The sequence below is a fragment of the Halichoerus grypus genome, chromosome 3, assembly GCF_964656455.1.
Source record: "Halichoerus grypus chromosome 3, mHalGry1.hap1.1, whole genome shotgun sequence".
Classification (NCBI taxonomy): domain Eukaryota; kingdom Metazoa; phylum Chordata; class Mammalia; order Carnivora; family Phocidae; genus Halichoerus; species Halichoerus grypus.
This window is the reverse complement of record NC_135714.1, coordinates 145,237,812-145,257,999: the sequence shown is the minus strand read 5'-3', so window position 1 is coordinate 145,257,999 and position 20,188 is coordinate 145,237,812. Positions and strand designations below refer to the sequence as shown.

Here is a 20,188-nt window from a genome sequence, read left to right as displayed (position 1 = left end):
TGCTACTCCAGTGAACACACCAATGATAAGAAAGCAAAACAGTCTTATTGCTGATGTGGAGAAAGTTTGGTCTGGATAGAAGATCAAACCAGCCATAACATTCTCTTAAGCCAAAGCCTGATCCAGAGCAAGGCCCTAACTCTCTTCAATTCTAGGAAGGCTGGGAGAGGTGAGGAAGCTGCAGAAGAAAAGCTTGAAGGCTGCAGATGTTGGTTTATAAGGTTTAAGGAAAGAAGCCATTTCCTAAACATCAAAGTGCAAGGTGAAGCAAGTGCTGATGGAGAAGCTGCGTGAACTTTCCAGAAGATCTAGCTCAGATACTTCATGAAGGTAGCTACACTCAACAACAGACTTTCAGTGTGGATGAAACAACCTTCTATTGGAAGATGCCATCTAGGACTTTCATAGCTAAAGAGGAGAAGTCAATGCCTGTTTTCAAAGCTTCAAAAGACAAGCTGACTTTCTTATTAGGGACTTTCTTATTAGGGGTGAATGCAGCTGGTGAAGTTGAAGCCAATGCTCATTACCATTCAGGAAATCCTAGGGCTCTCAAGAATGATGGGAAATCTACTCTGCCTGTGCTCTAGAAAGGGAACAAGGCCTAGAAGATGGCACACCTGTTTACAACATGGATTACTAAATATTTTAAGTCCACTGCTGATATTTATTCTGAGACCTGCTCAGAAAAAAAGAGCCTTTCAAATATGACCACCTTTCAAAATAGGACTGCTTTTTAACAATGCACCTGGTCACCCACGAGCTCTGATGGAGACGGACAATGAGACTAACGCTGTTTTCATGCCTGCTCACATAACATCCACTTTGCAGTTTATAGATCAAGGAGTATTTTTTACTTTCAAGTCATGTTATTCAAGAAATACACTTCACAAAGCTATAGCTGCCATGTATAAGGATTCCTCTGATGGATTCGGGCAAAGTAAACTGAAAACCTCCTAGAAAGGATTCACCATTCTAGATGCCATACTTCATCAAGATAAAAAGCTTTTGCACAGCAAAAGAAACAGTCAATGAAACCAAAAGACAACCGACAGAATGGGAGAAGATATTTGCAAATGACATATCAGATAAAGGGCTAGTATCCAAAATCTATAAAGAACTTACCAAACTCAACACCCAAAGAATAAATGATCCAATCAAGAAATGGGCAGAAGACATGAACAGACATTTTGCCCAAGAAGACATCCAAATGGCCAACAGACACATGAAAAAATGCTCAACATCGCTCAGCATCAGGGAAATCCAAATCAAAACCTCCATGAGATACCACTTCACACCAGTCAGAATGGCTAAAATTAACAAGTCAGGAAACGACAGATGTTGGCGGGGATGCGGAGAAAGGGGAACCCTCCTACACTGTTGGTGGAAATGCAAGCTGGTGCAGCCACTCTGGAAAACAGTATGGAGGTTCCTCAAAAAGTTGAAAATAGAGCTATCATACGACCCAGCAATTGCACTACTGGGTATTTATCCCAAAGAGACAAATGGAGGGATCCGAAGGGGTACATGCACCCCAATGTTTATAGCAGCAATGTCCACAATAGCCAAACTATGGAAAGAGCCAAGATGTCCATCAACAGATGAATGGATAAAGAAGATGTGGTACACACACACACACACACACACACACACACACACACACAATGGAATATTATGCAGCCATCAAAAGGAATGAGATCTTGCCATTTGCAATGACGTGGATGGAACTGGAGTGTGTTATGCTGAGCGAAATAAGTCAATCAGAGAAAGACATGTATCATATGACCTCACTGATATGAGGAATTCTTAATCTCAGGAAACAAACTGAGGGTTGCTGGAGTGGTGGGGGGTGGGAGGGATGGGGTGGCTGGGTGATAGACAGTGGGGAGGGTATGTGCTATGGTGAGTGCTGTGAACTGTGCAAGACTGTTGAATCACAGACCTGTACCTCTGAAACAAATAATACATTATATGTTAAAAAAAAAAAAAAGACGATAGCAGGAGGGGAAGAATGAAGGGGGGGAAATCGGGAGGGGGAGACGAACATGAGAGACTATGGACTCTGAGAAACAAACTGAGGGTTCTAGAGGGGAGGGGGGGATGGGTTAGCCTGGTGATGGGTATTAAAGAGGGCACGTTCTGCATGGAGCACTGGGTGTTATATGCAAACAATGGATCATGGAACACTACATCAAAAACTAATGATGTAATGTATGGTGATTAATATAACATAATAAAATTTAAAAAAAAGAATATTCTTGATTCATGGGAAGAGGTCAGAATATCAACATTAACAGGAGTTTGGAAGAAGCTGATTCCAACTCTCAGGATGACTTTGAGGGGTCTGACGGAGGAAATAACTGCATAAATGTGGTGGGCAAAGCAAGAGAACTGGAGTTAGCAGTGGAGCCTGAAGATGTGCCTGAATTGCTGCGATCTCATCATCAAACTTGAAAGGATGAGGAGTTGCTTCTTATGGCTGAGCAAAGAAAGTGGTTCTTGAAATGGAATCTACTCCTGGTGAAGATGCTGTGAAGATTGTTGAAATGATAACAAAGAATTTAGAATATTACATAAACTTAATAAAGCAGTGGCAAGGTTTGAGACGATTAACTCCAATTTTGAAAAGTTCTACTGTGGATAAAATGCTATCAAACAGCATCACATGCTACAGAGAAATCGCTCCTGAAAGGAAGAGTCAATTCATGAGAAACTTCATTGTTATCTTTTCTGAAGAAATGGCCACTGCCACCCCAAACTTCAACAACAGCCACCCTGATCAGTCAGCAGCCATCAACATCAAGGCAAGACCCTCCACAAGCAAAAGGATTATGACTCTGAAAGCTCAGATGATGGTTAGCATTTTTTAGCAATAAGATATTTTTTAATTAAGGTATATACATTGGAGTTTTTTTTTAGACATAATGATATTTCACTCTTAATAGACTATAATGTAAATATAATTTTATATGCACTGGGAAACCAAAAAATTAATTTGAGTTGTTGTACTTGTGGTATTTGCTTTATTGCAGTGGTCCTGGAACCGAACCCACAATATCTCCAGGGTATGCCTGTACTGTCGGATTAGGATAAACAAATCTATATAATATGCATTTAAGGTTCTGATGAATTACATTCTAAATCCATCTAACACTTTTATTTGCCCTTAGATAGTTTCTGCTTAAGAAATGAATTCGTTTAAGATTAACAAAAGGGAAGAATTGCACTTTGTGCTCATGTTTACTTTTAGAACTGTTCTTAAACACCCTATACTTTTTGAATTTTCTGGTCAGAATCCCTGGCCTTAAGTAACCTTTCTGATAGACCCTGCATGATTCTGAACTTCCAGTGATGCTGTTTGGCTTTGGAGCAGAGAAGAGTGGAGAAGTGCTTGGCTTTTTCCTAGAAAAGCCTACTGGGTTCTTTCATTGTCAATTCAGGTTGTTCTGGACTTATCCCAAACAATACATATTCATTTTCTTTTTGCATATAATGATTCAAGTCTTCTCTAGACCATCTCTAGATTTGATCGTCAAGTTATTGACTGGTTATCTCTGACTCTAAGCCAGTCAATTACATGGTAATAGGAGGGGAAAAGGAAAAGTGGGAACTTTAAGAGAACGAGGAAGAAAAGTGTCAGAAGTTCTTGGGAAATTTTGTACACATGATATTGTAGAACAGGGATTTCTTGGATGCCAGAGACTTGGATGGAAGTTCTAGGTATATTTTATTTTGCACAGTTCTTTGTTATAGGAGATGTCTCCAGGCCTTGGCGAATTTAGAAACATCTCCCTAATGACATCTCAGTTGGTTATTAAAATACAATGTTTTGAAGGCTCCAACATTTCCAAGCAGAAAGCATGGTGAGTATGAATTCTCAGCCTTTAGCCAGGGGTGTGTAACATGTCGCACAAAATGTTCTGTCAACACTGTTTTCTGCATGACTGTATATCTAAGCTTCTACAAAAGAACAAGATGTCTATCAACGTTTTGTAGCCCAATATCTGTAGCCTGCCATCATCACTACCCCCATTTCTGATATTCAGCCCACTGTGAAATATGCATATATCTATATGTACATATATAATATGTATAATTTTTAGGAACCCTAGGGTGACTTGAATGAAAACAAAGACTTCTAATTGGTCAATGATTTTTCTATTAATATATTTTTTTCCTCACCACATTTTCAAGGTAGAGGAAGAAAAAGGAACATAATAAAGAATTCACTTGTTTTTTGTTTTGTTTTGTTTTTAAATATTTTATTTATTCATTTGAGACACAGAGATAGAGAGAGTGAGAGCATGAGCAGGGGGAGAGGCAGAGGCAGAGGGAGAAGCAGGCTCCCAGCCTGATGCGGGGCTTGATCCCAGGACCCTGGGATCATGACCTGAGCTGAAGGCAGACGCTTAACCATCTGGGGCACCCAGGTGCCCGTTTTGTTTTTTTTGGGTTTTTTTGTTTTGTTTTGTTTTTTTACAAGTTTTGCAAGTTGCTTATTTCAGAAACTTTCTGTATGTATAGTCAAGTAACAAAGTATTCATCATTAACATTCTCTTATAATAAGAAACAATGATAGGCAGTATCAGCTGAGTACTTGTCCTATGGCATGTTCTATGACAACACATTATTTCATGTGACCACAATCCTGTGGTACTGATTAGGTACTATCATAATTCCCTTTTACTGAAAAAGAAACTTGGACTTAGGGGCAGTGGGATGCTTATCCAAGGTCACCTAGTTTGTCAGCGGTGGAAATTCTGTCTCTGTCCTATACTGCCTTCTTAGGTTGGAAAAAAAAAATCTTCCTTTAAAAAGAGGGTCCATTCTGCACAGCAAAGGAAACAATCAACAAAACTAAAAGGTAACCTATGGAATGGGAGAAGATATTTGCAAATGACATATCCCATAAAAGGTTGCTATCCAAAATATATAAAAAACTTCCAGAACTCAACACCTAAAAATCAAATAATCCAATTTAAAAATGGGCATAAGACATGAACAGACATTTCTCCAAAGACGTATGGATGACTAACAGACACATGAAAAGATGCTCAACATCACTTAACATCAGGGAAATGCAAATCAAAACTATGAAGAGATAGCACCTCACACCTGTCAGAATGGCTAAAATTAACCACTCAGGAAACAACAAATGTTGGCAAGGATGCAGAGAAAGGGGAACCCTCTTGCACTGTTAGTGGGAATGCAAACTGGTGCAGTTGCTCCAGAAATAGTACGGAGGTTCCTCAAAAAGTTAAAAAAAAAAATTAGGGGCACCTGGATGGCTCAGCTGGCTGTGTCCAACTTTTGATTTTGGTTCAGGTCATAATCTCAGGGTCAGGAGATCAAGCCCTGCATCAGGCTCCGAGCTCAGCAAGGAGTTTGCTAAAGTTTCTCTCTTCCTCTCCCTCTGCCCACCCCCATGCTCATACTCTCTCTCTTAAAAAAAAAAAAAAAAAAAGTTAAAAATAAACTACCTTATGATCCAGCAATCACACCACTGGGTATTTATCCAAAGATTACAAAAACACTAATTCAAAGGGATACATGCACCCCTATGTTTATAGCAGCATTATTCAGCCGTAAAAAAAGAATGAAACTTTTTCATTTGCAATGATGTGGATGAGGTTAGAGAGTATAATGCTAAACAAAGTAAGTCACAGAAAGACAAATACCATATGATTTCACTCATATGTGGAATTTAAGAAACAAATGAGCAAGGGAAAAGAGAGGGGGCGAGTGAGAGAGATAGAGAGATAAACCAAGCAACACACTCTTGACTAGAGAGAACAAACTGATGCTTATTACCACAGGGGAAGTGGGATGGGTGAAACAAGTGATGGGGATTAAGGAGTGCACTTGTCATGATAAGCACTGGGTGATACACGGAATTGTTGAATCACTATATTGTACACCTGAACTTAATATAATACTGTGTGTTAACTATACTAGAATTAAAATAATAAAAAAGGTCCAAAGCCATAAATTGGCATTTATTTAAACAGAGTGGACTGAATAGATACATTTATTTTTGCTCCTTCCCTTAAATCCTGAAAAAAGGGAGAGAAGGGGGGGGGAATGGGAAAGGAAAGAAGTCAGGGAGAGGGTGAGGGAGGCGAAGAGAGAGAAAAGTAAAAAATTTTAAGTTCTTGGAATGAAAAGTGAATGGATGAGTTGTCACCAAGTTAGCAGGATAGGAAAGTGGAAATCTAAGTGCTACAGAAGGTGAAGTAAACAAGAAGGAAGCTAATTTGAGCAATAGAAAACTTGACCACTAGAATCCTCAGAAGGTAGGAGAGAGGGATGGGGCTATAGGAGGATCGGTTGAAAGTCTGTAGGAGACCAGCCGTGCCCACTCTACTGCTCTTGTAGCTAGTAAACCATTCCTCCTCCACCATGTCAGGAGACAGAAGGTTTCCATGACTGGGACACAGAGTCAGTATGAAACAGATCCAGAAACACCTGGAACAGCAGAATGAAAGAGCAAGACAAGAGGCTGAAGATGGAGATATGGAATTAAATGAATGTATCTACTAAATGATGAAAGGCATCCCCTTTCCCCTGTTCAGCTCCCAAATTCTGTCTGCCAAGCAAATACCAGTCCTGTCCACCCTTGCTCCAGGAAGGAAACTGAGTACCTTTCTTTCTGGAGAAATTGATTAACCTATGAGAAAAGACCTGTAGATACTGGCAACTGGGGTCCCTGCTCAATCCTAGCGTAATGCCGACCAGGAGACAAATCCCAACCAATCACAGTTCCCAGTCAACTTGTTGGTGCCAAAGAGACATTTAACAAAACCCTCAAACATGAAATTCAGTCCAAGTAAACACGGAGAAGAAAAGGAACATGAAGGAATAGTGAAAATGCAGGGAAGCTAATTTATAACAACAGTCACCCTATGCCCCAAAAAGGAAACTCCAATGATTAATATCTGCAAAAAGATAAAGGACATCATGGCATCCATGAAACAGAATCGGATGCCATAAAAAATTAGAGAATGGAAAAAAAGTCTTGAGAAATAAAAATATGATAGAAATAAGTTCAGCAGAACATTTGGAAGACAAAGGTGAAAAGATCTACAGAAAGTTCAGTGAAAACTGGCAAGAAAATTAGAACATCAGTTTAGGAGTTCTAACATCACGTTAATACAAGTTTCAGAAAGAGAACAGAAAACGTGAAGAGGACATAAAAATAAATACAGGAAAATTTTCCAGGATGTATACCCATGAGTTTTAAGATTGAAAGGGCCACTGAATATCCTCTATAGTGTCTGAAAAATACTGTATATCATCAAAGAAGTTTCAGAGTACTAGGGATAAAGAGAAAATTCTATGTATTCTAGAATGAAAAAAAGTCACACACAAAGGACCAGAGGCAGATTCTCATTGGATTCCTCTGCACTAACACAAGAAACTAGAAGGATCTGAAGCAATTCTTTCAAAAATCTTAGGTAAAGTCTACAATTCTAAACCCGGCCAAACTATCAATTCAGTGTGAGGATATCAGAGAAGTAGGGTCTAGAAACAATCTGTCCTACACTCTTTCTTTGAAAGCTGCCAGAGGGTGCGCTTCTGGTAAATAAGAGAATAAAACAAAAAAATGAAACAGAGAGCCTTAAGAACTGAGGGAGCCAGCATAGGAAAAAGGTGAAAAGCACTTCCAGGACGATGTTGAAGGAGGTTTTAGGGGAACGGCTGTGCATCAGGATTTGAGAGCTAGTCAAGAATGGAGCAGAGGATGGGGAATTCCAGGAGGGAGGTCTGCTGCATTTCAGGGGCACTACTTTTGCAGCAGAAAGATGTCATGAGAAAAACAAAAAAGATACTGACTAGCTGCGCTGATGGTCCCAATGAGACCTAACAAAAAAAATGGTTCAGTGTGGAACAAAAAATCCATGACCAAGACTGGAAAAATAAAGTGCAAATGTACCATAGGGTCATTTTCCAAATATTTCAGTAATTAATACTGATTGCTCATATTTGTACAAAGTCTCTTACACAATTTTTTGTGGTGGAATAATTCTTTGTTTTGAAATGTCGTATCACTATGAAACATGTCCAGGTTACATAAGTAGTAGCAAGAAGAGTTTCTGGAGGAACAAATGTCAAAAATGTCTGCTTGTTCTAAGTACAGGATGACAACAATGGCTTCTGTCAGAATAAATATCCAAACTATTACTTGCCTTTATTAGGGGTGGAGTGTCTGGCGCAAGATGGAAGTCTCTTGGCTTATGAATGTATTTAGTGGTTTTTCAATTTTTATGAATTCCATGATAATCCCGTTTTACCTTTAAACAGTAAACTGCAGTACATGCTAAATTCACCATGACCCCAGAAATGAATACTTCCCTAGAATAAGAAATGTTGATGTTTATGAATTTATAAATTCCATATGAAACTAGATCATGGAGGAAATCTGACACGAGGAGAAAAAAAGACCTATTGATCTGGGATTGTATCTCACAGATTGCTCATAACCAAGTGGAATGCAGTTAGCAAGAGGAGCATGGTTATTTTCTCAAATCATCTAAAACTACTTTATTCTAGTCTACTCGGAGTGTACAGTTCTGACTGATCTGGGAGAAGGACATGGATTCAAAACTTTCATTTATACATCTGCAGACATCAACAAACTTGGAGTAACTTCTGGTCACTTTTCAGAGGTTATGCACTTATGAAAATGTCAACTTAACTCAAACCAACCTCCCACTCAGCCCCATGACACAGATGTAGAGTCACAGGATGGGCTCCCCAAAACACTCCAAATTGGCAGATGTCTTAGATACCTCCTGCTAGCATGGACCCTTCACATTCTCCTCATTCCATCCAAATCCATAGTTCTATGTTTGGGGCAGGTTCAAGTCTGCATATTTGCCTGCCTGCATTTCATCTACTCTAAGACCTTCCAGTCTGAGAAGACAGCAGATTAGATACGGCCCCAGCTACAAAGCAAAAGCAGAACGGTTGCTCACAGCATAGCACCAGGCAGAACTTCAGAGTCAACAAAGGCAGCTTTTGTTCATTGGTTATAATGCAAAATAACAAAATGCAAATTTCTCTCTAGCTACTATCGTGGTGAAATGGGGACAAGGGTCTTCAGTGTAAATCAACTTTTCAAGCAAAAGGATGCTCTGGAGCCATGCAATTGCTTTTAGAAACCTCCCTCTGCCAAGTTTTGGTAAAAACAAAAAATTCTTTATTATACTTTTCTCTAGTAAGGCAGCTGTTTAGTATCAGAAAGTTTTAATAATGACACAACCAAATATAATTCTGCTCTTTAATGGTAGAATAATTAGAACAAAAACATGCAGTGGAACTCTTGATGTTATTCTAGAATGCTTCATCATGAATAATCCTCTCCTCTCTGTGTAAAATTGCTTTGTGGTAGAATACAAATAAGTGTAATCATTTCACATTTGTTTTAAAGGATGCCCTTTGAAGAAAGCAAGAGCTATGAAGGAGCGGAAGGCACGAGTCATGAAAACACAATCATCCAGAGCAAGGATTTACCCCGTGGCTAGAACTATATGGAAGTCCAAACTATAAACTTGATCTTAGAAAGTACAGAGAACAAAAGACTTTTTTACTTTGCACTGCACTAAACTCGGGCCATCTTTTATGGCTTTTTTTTTTTTGCTACAAACATTAAATATAATGATACATTCCTGAAACCATATGGCATATGAACTATTTGAACAAAGAAAGAAATGAGCACAAGAAAATATTTTTTGGTCTTTCCAGAAATCTTTCACAACCTTCACATTTAATGCCAATTACTAGGAAAGCAGCAAGTTTAAAATTATAGCTGAGGCATATAATTACCCATATCTGACCTATTTATAAACTCTTCTGAGGAAAAGGAATAGCAGATAGCTGCACCTAACTCTTTTTGGTTCCTGACATACATAGTAAAGTAAAAATATTTGGATAGTATATTGGTGATTCCATGGTTTTACCAGCTTCATATCAGGAGGCTCTCATCTGGAGTCCCTCAAATGCTACCCACTGTAGATACCTCCATCATTCCACTTAAATTAAAAAAAAAAAAACAACCAGACTTAAAGACACTGTGAAATGGAGCAGGGCACAGAGCAAATACATTTTCAAGGTTGAGATGGGGTAGAGCAAACACAGTGATGGGGTAGAGCAAACACAGTGGGAATGTGGATGTAGAAATTAAGTAGATGGATAGATTTGCTGGGGCATTTCCTCTGAGCAGGATTAAAAACCTTTAACAATCAATGTGCATACTCACAGAAGCCTTCAGAAACAGAGCAGGCGGTATTATACCTGTGGGAACCGTCACATCCCGAGGTCAGAAGACACGAACCTAGTATAGCAAAGTTTGAGACTCTGCAATTAATTTACAGTTCCCTTTTGAATAATGAAGCAAATTTATGTGTTCAACTTACATGTGATTTTTCCAGCCAACTCGTTTCATGAAAATCTGCATAGTTTATTGAATTAGCTTAATATATGAATTATTCTTAAAACCAAATGAAAGAATATCTAATTCCTTGCCACATATGGAAAAGGTTTTCAAAAATCTACGTAGATTCCAGTGTTATCCACAAGGTCTGTAAAATCATAACTTTAGTCAAGTAAGGAAGTAGTCATTCTTAGGTTTGTTGAGAAAATGAACCGTCCATTTTTACATATGTAATAGAAACCAACTAAAATAAACCTCCCTGTTACTAATGTTCTCACCATTAGGTGATGTATTAGTTTGAATGAAAAACTTACACATTCGCAAAAAAAATAAATCAATGGTAAAAAATTGGCAACCTACCGTATTTTAGCCCAAAGTATACAGAAATAAATTCTCCAGTAGTAAAAGTTGAAGACACAAAGTGAAATCCGATTTATATGGATGAGAGATTCGTTAATTGAGAACAATTGTTTCAAAATATCCAAATATAGGAAATAGGCTTGTTCAATAAAAACCCAACTCAAGGTCTGCCTTGGATAGAAAAGGTTAGGAACCATAAAATGGATCGTGGTGCTGAAATGTAACTGACATAGGGCACCAAAAAGAAGTATGAATTATACTGGAAATTGCTCTATCAGCTTCCAACTACAAATAATCTTCATGAAATAACAGTAAGTGATCCCCCAGGATATTCTTGTTCTCTTATTCTCTCAGCTTACCTCCTGGGATGCAAACCTCTCCCCTACAGCTATCTCCTTGTTCTTCGTTCTCTAGTTGTCCCTTAGATCCTTCTCCAGATTCCTTCTATTGTCTATGAGATTCTTTGACTGTTTCTAACCAACATCCTCACTTTCCATTCTCATCAGAAATGCTTTTGTCTTAACTGAAATCTCTTTCCTTGATGATGTCACTAACTTCATCATGATCTTCTTTGAGCATGGAGGGCCCCATATGCTCCCTGTTTTCCAATGCTATTCTTTTTTATTATTATTAAAGATTTATATTTATTTATTTGACAGAGAGACAAAGCACGCACAAGCAGGGGGAGCGGCAGAGGTAGAGGGAGAAGCAGATTCCCCACTGAGCAAGGAGCCCGTTGTGGGGCTCCATCCCAGGACCCCGGGATCATGACCTGAGCGGAAAGGCAGACGTTTAACCGACTGAGCCACCCAGGTGCCCCTCCCAACGCTTTTCTTACAACAGTTTTGCCATCATCACCCAACATCTGCTTCTCTTTTGAAGTCTGTGCTCCACCTACAATCTCTCTCTTCCTTGCCTGTCACCAACAACCTCAGCCATTTCCTCTTTTCTCAATGACTTTACTGTTTAGCCTTTCATTTCCCACCATCACCTTTGGCCATCATCCATGTTCAGTTCCTTCTAACATCTTGACTTCATGGTTCCTCAACCACTTCCTCTACTGTGATGACCTTAACTTCTACCTCAACTAGCCACGCACACAGATAATCTCTTAAATTCCTTCATCACTTGGAGGTTCGTTCTTTCTTAAGATTTTGACCTTTCAGAGTCCTCTGACCACAAACACTGGTCCCTTTCCCTATCTTCCCATCTCACTCTCCCGTTGAGTCATTTTCCCTCTTGTTGTTACTTCCATTTTCTTAAGTCGTAGCTCTTGCCCCCTTAAGTCCTGATCTGGCTTACCATTTCCTTTCTGACGCCACATACTGCTTGAATGAGGATTTCAATGACACTTCTTGAGGACCATGACTTTAAATATTATACTTCTGCATCTTGCCAGTTCCTCCCTTCAGAGTACAGATTATGATTGAAATAAAGTCACAAAACATGCTCACTGAGTCTAATATAGGTTTCTCACTCTTGCTAGGAAATGTGTGACTCCTTTTTTGGTACTCCTGATCACTTCTCAGAGTTGTCTTCAGCCTTTTTCACTGTTCTTAATTTCACATTTACCACAATTATCCTTCCTATTTCAGCAAATGCCTTCATCACCTATTTTACTGGTAATAGTGTTATTTGACTTGGAACCTCAGTTTTCCATTCTCACATCTTTTCCCCTTCACTGCTACTTCTGAGGGAAAAGTTTTCATCCTCCTTTCTGTGGAAGGCCTTCTATGGACTATATGTTAAATGATGGTTTTCAAAACAGTTGGCTTATTTTTGGCTTTAAGGTGAAAAATTATCTTATTCCTGTCACTTTTCAGATGTACAACTGAAAGAATGGGAGTTTTGGTTGGTGTGGGGGTGTTAGAGAAAGTGTTCATGGAAAAGCAAAGTCATTTTGGAGTTTAGGACATTTTCTGGGGAAGGCTTCCTAAGGTGGGTTCTAGAAACCCAGATGGAATCCTGAAGCCGCTGGCTCCTAGAAGAGAGGAGCTCCAAGAGGGAAAGTGAGAGCATTCAGTGCCAGAACATTCTGCTTCCAACTGTGCTCAAAATTGAGCTTGGTTATTCTTACTGAGCAGGGAGCATCTATGATGAAGAGAAGAATGAGCTGATGTTAAATGCAGAAGGGAGGATGGAGGAGACAGAATTGGAAGTGTTTATTTCCTTCAAAAAAATACTCTGTAATTACAAATGTAATAAACCTTATTGTTGAAAACCTGGAGCATCTGGGGCACCTGGGTGGCTCGGTCAGTTAAGCATCTGCCTTCGGCTCAGGTCATGATCCCAGAGTCCTGGGATGGAGTCCCGCATCGGGCTCCCTGCTCAGCCTGCTTCTCTGTCTCCTCCCTGCTCTTGCTCTCTCTCACTATCTCTGTCTCTCTCTCTCTCAAATAAATAAAATCTTAAAAAAAAAAAGAAGTTGGAAACCCATGATTAACTAACAAGAAAATATAATCTGCTCAAAACTCCACCAGAGGACCAATGGCATTATTTTGATCTATTTCCTTCTAATAAAAATACACATTTTAGTTGGTTTAAGATTTTATTTTTCATAAAATTAATATTAAGCTGCATATATAACTGTTTCTATTTGGGGGGGCTTAACACTACATTGTTATTTCAACAGGAGATCCAAGGTATCATCTCTGAGCATGCTGTTCATATATGGCTCCGTCTGATCTCTGAGCTGAGCCCTCTCCCTTCAAAAAGGCCCCTACCTGGCAGGGACTTTTTTCAACTTACTTTGTAATCACTAAAGGAACTCTCATACATACTGAAGCAAGATGAGATGGAAATGTTGAAGAAATACTGCACTATCGTGGTGCTCTTTCTTGGAAAGCATCTAATATTTGAGATATACATACGGTATTTCTTACGGGTGGTTGAGTACCACTTTGAATGTACACAGGCTATCTGGAAGTATTTCCAACTATATTTTAGACACCAAGTAAGACAACTAGCCATAAAAATAAGGACTCAACCTCCTTTTGGAAATGTAATTAAAACACTACATTCACCAAAACACTAGCATGGCAAAGAACTGTTATTCTAATATCTAAGAATGTGACACTGTGTCAGAGCCAATTTTTACATGAAAAAAATCAGAAGGAAGAATACATCAAAATGTTATTCCTTAGTTAAAGGTTTCACACTTCAGGAAGTTCCTTGATTGAATTTTCCACTTCAGGGAGGGGTTGTTTTTAAAGTGATCCAACACCAACACTGTCCATGCAAAGTCATCATCATATTGATGAGCCCGTATCTGCATGCATAGCCAGGTGCCACAGGACTGGGGCCATGATCTTGCCTACGTTCCTTATTCACCATTCTCCAACGTGCCTGGTGAATGTGTGTGTGTGTGTGTGTGCGCGCGCACGCACATGTGATTTTATAACAAATTGAAAACACTACTTTCTGCCCTATTTTTTTTTTTGGCCCTAATATTATTTTGAAGGCCCTACTGGTTCCATAGTTTGCACTTTCACTACTACTAAACTGCTTTGTTATTTGACTAGACTCAGCAGATAAAAAAAAAACATTTAACCAGAAATGGAAGCTGGTGCCTATTAAGTTTTCAGGATCAAAAGCAGAATGGCTTATCTTCCAAACCTCAAATTGGGAAGAGAAGGTAATTGCATTGCACTGAAATTAATTTAGGAATCAGTCATTGGTCTACAAGATTTACATAATGTTAAAAGATGTGTAGAATTCTTGTGTGCATTCTTGCCAATATGATCTTCGAGATCACTAAATTATAGATATTCAAAAGCAATGCTTTTGTCTTTCTCATCTTTGTGTCCTCAGCACCCAGCATTATCCAACACTTTGCAGATGCTCAATTAACAGTGAGAGAATGCAAAGTGCTAGATTCTTAAATACATTTATGTACATTTAAGGACCTCTTCACAATTGCTTGATGATTGCATCTCTTTGACCTTTGTTGCTTATTTTGCCCCAAACTGTGTGTTGATCTTCTCCTTGCCTGTGTGTGTGCCTGTGTGTTAAACCTAGAAGGTAATGCTTATAGAATAGAACCTAGGAAACCATTTATATTCTAATGTCAGTGATATAGTGAGTTCTTGCATCCCAATTAGCAGAGGTTAAAGGATGGAAAAATGTTCAACTTTCTAAGTCATACTGACGAAGCCACACATTGGAATTTGAGCAGCAGTCCAACATCAACAGGACAGGAAGGGAGTAGCACAGAAGCTCTCAGCCTTTCATCAAAAGTCTGGCATCTGCTGGGGGTGTTAACATGTCAAGTACACACACCTTGAACTCGGCAGTTTGATTGTGTTGTGGCCAGCTGACGCTGTAAGTATGTACTCGAGAAGGAAAATGTCCTCTTAGACCTTCCAAATGTCTCACTTCCTCCAGGATGTTTTAAAGTAAGATGTTAATGAAATGAGAACACAGGAGAAAAGGGGGAGGAGTTGAAAGGGTCCCTAAATTGAGTAACCTGGCTGGACAAACTTTTCCAATGTATTTTAGTCCAGAGGATTCTTATTTAGTTCTTCATATCATTCTGTGTATAAGGTGAATGAGGTCAGCTGGAAAAGTATGATTAAGTGGGAAAATTCTGGAACTGATGAGTCTCACAGCACATCTAGGTGTGAAGTTAAATAGAACAAACAGGCCTGCTCTAATCACGGGAGGCCCTGCTCTTCCTTTTTGTTGGTCTGTTCTTGCTTCATTCATTCAGAAATGTTTTTGAGCATGTCAGGCCCTGATCTAGGTCCTGGTGAAAAATGGTTAAGGTTTCTACTCTCAAAAAGCTTACCTTATAATAGTGGGGCAAAAGCAGGACACACACTAACAAGAAGTCAATAGGAAGCTATCAGAAAGAGTTGCATGCTCTGCGGTCATGAAAGAGGATGATTTATTGGAGAATAGCTGGGTTGAATAGCTGGAGAATTAGCTTTAGGTTGGGTGGTCAGGGGAGGTGGTGACATTAAGCTGGGAGTCGAAAGCAAGAAGGAGCCAGCTATTAGTAGCAGAACATTCTGGGGAGTAGAACATTCCAGGCAAGGGAACAACTTGTGCTTGAAGTGTGGAGGAAACTTAAGGAACTTCCAAATATAGCAAGCCGGGTGCAGTTCAGTCACTGATAAAGAGAGGGACACAGGCTGCTATTTCCTCCTCTTGGATCTCTCCGACACAGCATTCTCGTCCCCGCACACGCAGTGAAAAGGACGGGTCTCTGACTACACATGCTGCTTATTATCGCTTATTAGCATGAAGATGCAGCTTTGCTTTGTCAGTCCGCAACTGCACTGCCATGAGGCACAAGATCCCCAGGACCTTAGTATGAAGGGGTTTATAGAACATGCCCCCCCTCTCTTGAGGCGAGAACTGCAGGAGCAAGTAGGTGTCAAGGGTAGGACTGAGAGAAAGGGCAAAGACAGAACCAAAGGTAGTGAAATGCCACTCTCAAAAAGCCTGATTCATTTTACCCTTTTCAGATTGGAAATGATGATGCTGTTTTCTCTTTATAGGCCAGGGGAAGAGAAAGCAGTAAGAATAGGAGCAAAGAGAGTTAAATCCGTACCTAGCTTAGCTATTAATTAAGCGTGTTAAAAATTCTGAAAAACATTTCATTATCATTCTTCCAGTCAAAGGGCATGGACTTTCAGGCTAAGGTGTATATTACCAGCACCAGGGTGATGAACATGTATCATCTTATCTGCTGACTTGTCCTGTTTCTGGGTGCAAGGACTTGCCTGTTGATTCACCCTTTAGAAATCTCCCTTTGGACTTCTCATTTTGCTTCTTACACAAGTTTATATTCTACTTCCCTCCCACAAGACAGGAAGAATATTAAAAACAAAGAAGCAAATGGGATTTGAAAGCAGCATGTTATTTAGATATTGTTTGGTCTAATTCAGGAGGTGAGCCCAGTGGAAAAACATGACCATGCTTTCCTATATGCTTTGCAAATCACCTACTAAATTTGGCATTCCCAAGTTTTCCTCTAGGGTTTATTCCTGGGGATCCCATGCATATCCATGCCTTTGAAGAACTGTGTTTCGGCAGGAATAAAAGAGAAGCAGGGATTTTGTTTCCTATTAACAAACTGAGCCCTATGTTTATTTTGAATCTTCAGACATAATTTGCAGAGAGTGGGAGGCAATAGACTTATATGGTGCACTCCTAACAAGGAAAATAATGTAACAAATAGCTCATAAGTTAGGTTTATATTTATTCCTTTCTCTTTTTCTGTGATAAGAAATATGACTTAAGCACCTTGTTGCTTCTTTTCTTCGCACTGTGATAGATTTTGAGTATCAGACATTAAGCCACATAAGTAACTCTGATTTATGAATTTTTTCCTGTGTAGTGTTCTAAGTGCACGTCTGTTCCCACAGCAAGTGGTAAAGTTATGCCACAAATCCAGTGTGCATAGCATCTGGCACTTACTGAATGGCCTATATTGAATCGTGTTAAACTTACACCTGAGGGACAGTATCTGAGACAAAGACACTGAGAGATGCAGAAACTGAAGTGGATATCAACAGGACACTAAGCAGGGAAACTCGCCCTCAGGCAGGTAGGGCAGACTCAGCTGGAAGTCTGGGAGGGTTGCAAAGCTATTGGTGAGGACTTCAGTTGGGTTAGAAGGGATCAGGGCTGGACCTTGCTAAAGAAAATAATTCATGACATTTCTATCTTTCCACTTTAGTCTTTGATTTTTTTTTTTCTTCTCATGATCAGTATTGGAACTACTGAGAGAAAAAACGCAAAGAGATTTTCTTTTTGAAAATGATCTTTCTTCAGGAATCTAACAAGTCAAACACGATTTTCGGGTTAATTTATTCCAAGAGTAAATGTTTTAATTCCTATTATTTGCCCCCCTCCTAATTGTTTCCTATTTGATTACAAATGATTCAGAAGAATGAAACACCATGAATTCCCAAAATATAAGCCTCTCCTTTCATGAAAGGGAATAAAATCACAGGCTAATGGAAAAAGATTAGAGCAATGCATACTTTTTCACTGCCAACAATGAGGCAAAATTTCATTTTCTCCCCAGTGTCCAAAAAGAAATAGACACGTGTAAGAATTGTACTTGGCAGTTACCTGTGGTCCTCGTCAATAACTTCAATGCCATTCTGAATTATTGCAGATGTCATTCCATGGAATGATAGAGCACTCCTCTATCAATGGATACCACTTTTAAAACAATGAGAAACCTTTTCAGAAAAGACCATGAGAATACAAAAGGAGTGAAAGACCAAACAAGTAACACTGGTAACTTCAAAAAGGCAGGATGGAAGAAGAAAAGCAAATAGTGTTCACTTTTTCTTTAATTACTTCCATATTGTTTGAATTGGCACATCGAGCATGCATTTACTTTGTAATTAAAACAAATCCAAAAAAGTATTAAAGAAAACTTTAAAATATGTATTTTGAAGGTGTCATCACATATTTTATTTTCTACCTAGTAAACTGCAGGTAATAATACCATATGAAAAGAATTAAGTGATACTCTAAGGATATACTTAAGCACATAAAGATTTGGGGAAAAAAAAAAAAACAGTGGTAAAACTTGGTACAAGTAATGTTATTTCTAAGCTACCAGGTTTTGTGATTAGGTGCTCTCTGCCTTTCCCTAAATTTCCTCATGAAGCAGGGAGTAACCCCTTTATATGGATATTAAACACTAAAGTCCATTTTTCCTCTACCTTATGTTGTATTGAATATCTGACTAATAAGCAAATCACGATGTCACTCTTTAAACTTGTACTTAAGTTACTCATCTTTTTTTTTTAAAGACTGATTTATTTGAGAGAGAGAGCGTGAGCATGACTGGCGGGAGGGGCAAAGGGAGGAGAGAGAGAATCTCAAGCAGACTCCCTACTGAGCAAGGAGCCCAACGCAGGGCTCGATTTCGCAACCCTGAGATCATGATCCGAGCCGAAATCAAGAGTCAGAAGCTCAACCGCCTGAGCCACCCAGGAGCCCCTATGTTACTCCTCTTCTCATTAAACACAGAATTGTTCTCTTTTGTAGACACCCCCCCTCCCACCACACACACTGGCATCTCTGTAAAGCAGAGCCATGAGCTGACGAGCTGCTGAAAGTCCCGAGATAAGAAGGGCTGTAAACGCCTGTTCACAGCTCCTCATGTTTGCTCTCCTGTGATTTAGATCCAATTTATGACAGCCATTATGGTAGATACACTTCATTTAATCAAGAGCACAGTCAAGTCCTCATCATTAAAAGTCTTCCTCAGGAGAGCAGGTGCCTTGTTTCATTAAAAGCACTACAAATACATATTCAAAACCCAAAGGTAAAAGGAGTCAGCAGTGGCAATTAATTTTATGGGTTGGAGCTACCAGGGTATAATTCTCTTGTAAGGCTGCCACTTCTCAGTTCATTCTACCTGCTCATCGTCTCAGGGGAGCTGGGGCACAGGTATTCAGTGTTCACCTGCTATTTTTCACACCACTGTATACACACCTAGGAGCCCCATTGCCTGAAAAACGAGCTTGGCCTAAATGCAAAATGAAGTGCAGGGTAGTAATAGACAGATTTTGGAAACTGCAACGCAAGATTGTCCAGAAGTTTATTCTTCTAAAACTGTCTGCCCATTTGCTAACTTAAGACATTCCGTGGCTGATTTATTTGATTAGTCTAACAAGGCTCATGAAATCACTGAGTAAACAAAGTGATGTACAAATGTAAGACATTCTAATTGAAAATATTGTATACATTCTAACATTTCTAAAAAACGAGCTGATGACAGGGAGACGAGAGTAGGCTGTTCAATCCTAGGGAAACAATAATTCCTAGATTCTGGCAAATTCATTCTCATGGAAACGTGACCTCATAGGTATGTATACATTACATATGACATCTCCCACTGACCTCTATCAGGGCAGTAATTCAAGATCTGTTGTGCTATGATAGAACCTATTGAGTTCATTGATTTCTGCCGCTCTCTGACATTGTAATGGCTCTATTCATAACAACTCTCTGCTGTGTGGTGCCAAGACAGCTCATGTAAGGTTTACCATCCTAAGGAAATAATGGATGTCAAATATGAAGGTGGTATTCATGGAAATAAACAGTTCTATGGAATTCCAAAGCCAAGGAGGCTGTGTGGTAAGGGGCACTCTTCTTCCTGAGGGGCCTGGTTATCTCTGGGTTCACTCCCCTCCTCAGGTTCTGCACACTGAATTTCCACCCTCAGCTTTCAGTCTTCCCAGGATTATCTCTATCAGATTTCCTTACTGATTCTTAAATTTAAAACATTTGGAAATGTTTTTAAAATAGCGAGCTCAAAGTAGGTCTCCTTTCCCATCACCTCTGGGGAGTGGCTACATCCTTGCTCTACATTGGAAGGCCACGCCATGAACAGATATTTTTACAGCTGAAACCAGTTATGACTTT

The 20,188-nt window shown here is 39.4% G+C and overlaps 1 protein-coding gene across 1 annotated transcript in view; it reads right to left on the bottom strand.

Annotated features, from left to right (window-relative positions):
* PALLD (palladin, cytoskeletal associated protein) overlaps positions 1-20,188 on the bottom strand; it is a 243,404-nt gene that overhangs the window by 185,903 nt on the left and 37,313 nt on the right. The window lies entirely within an intron of this gene.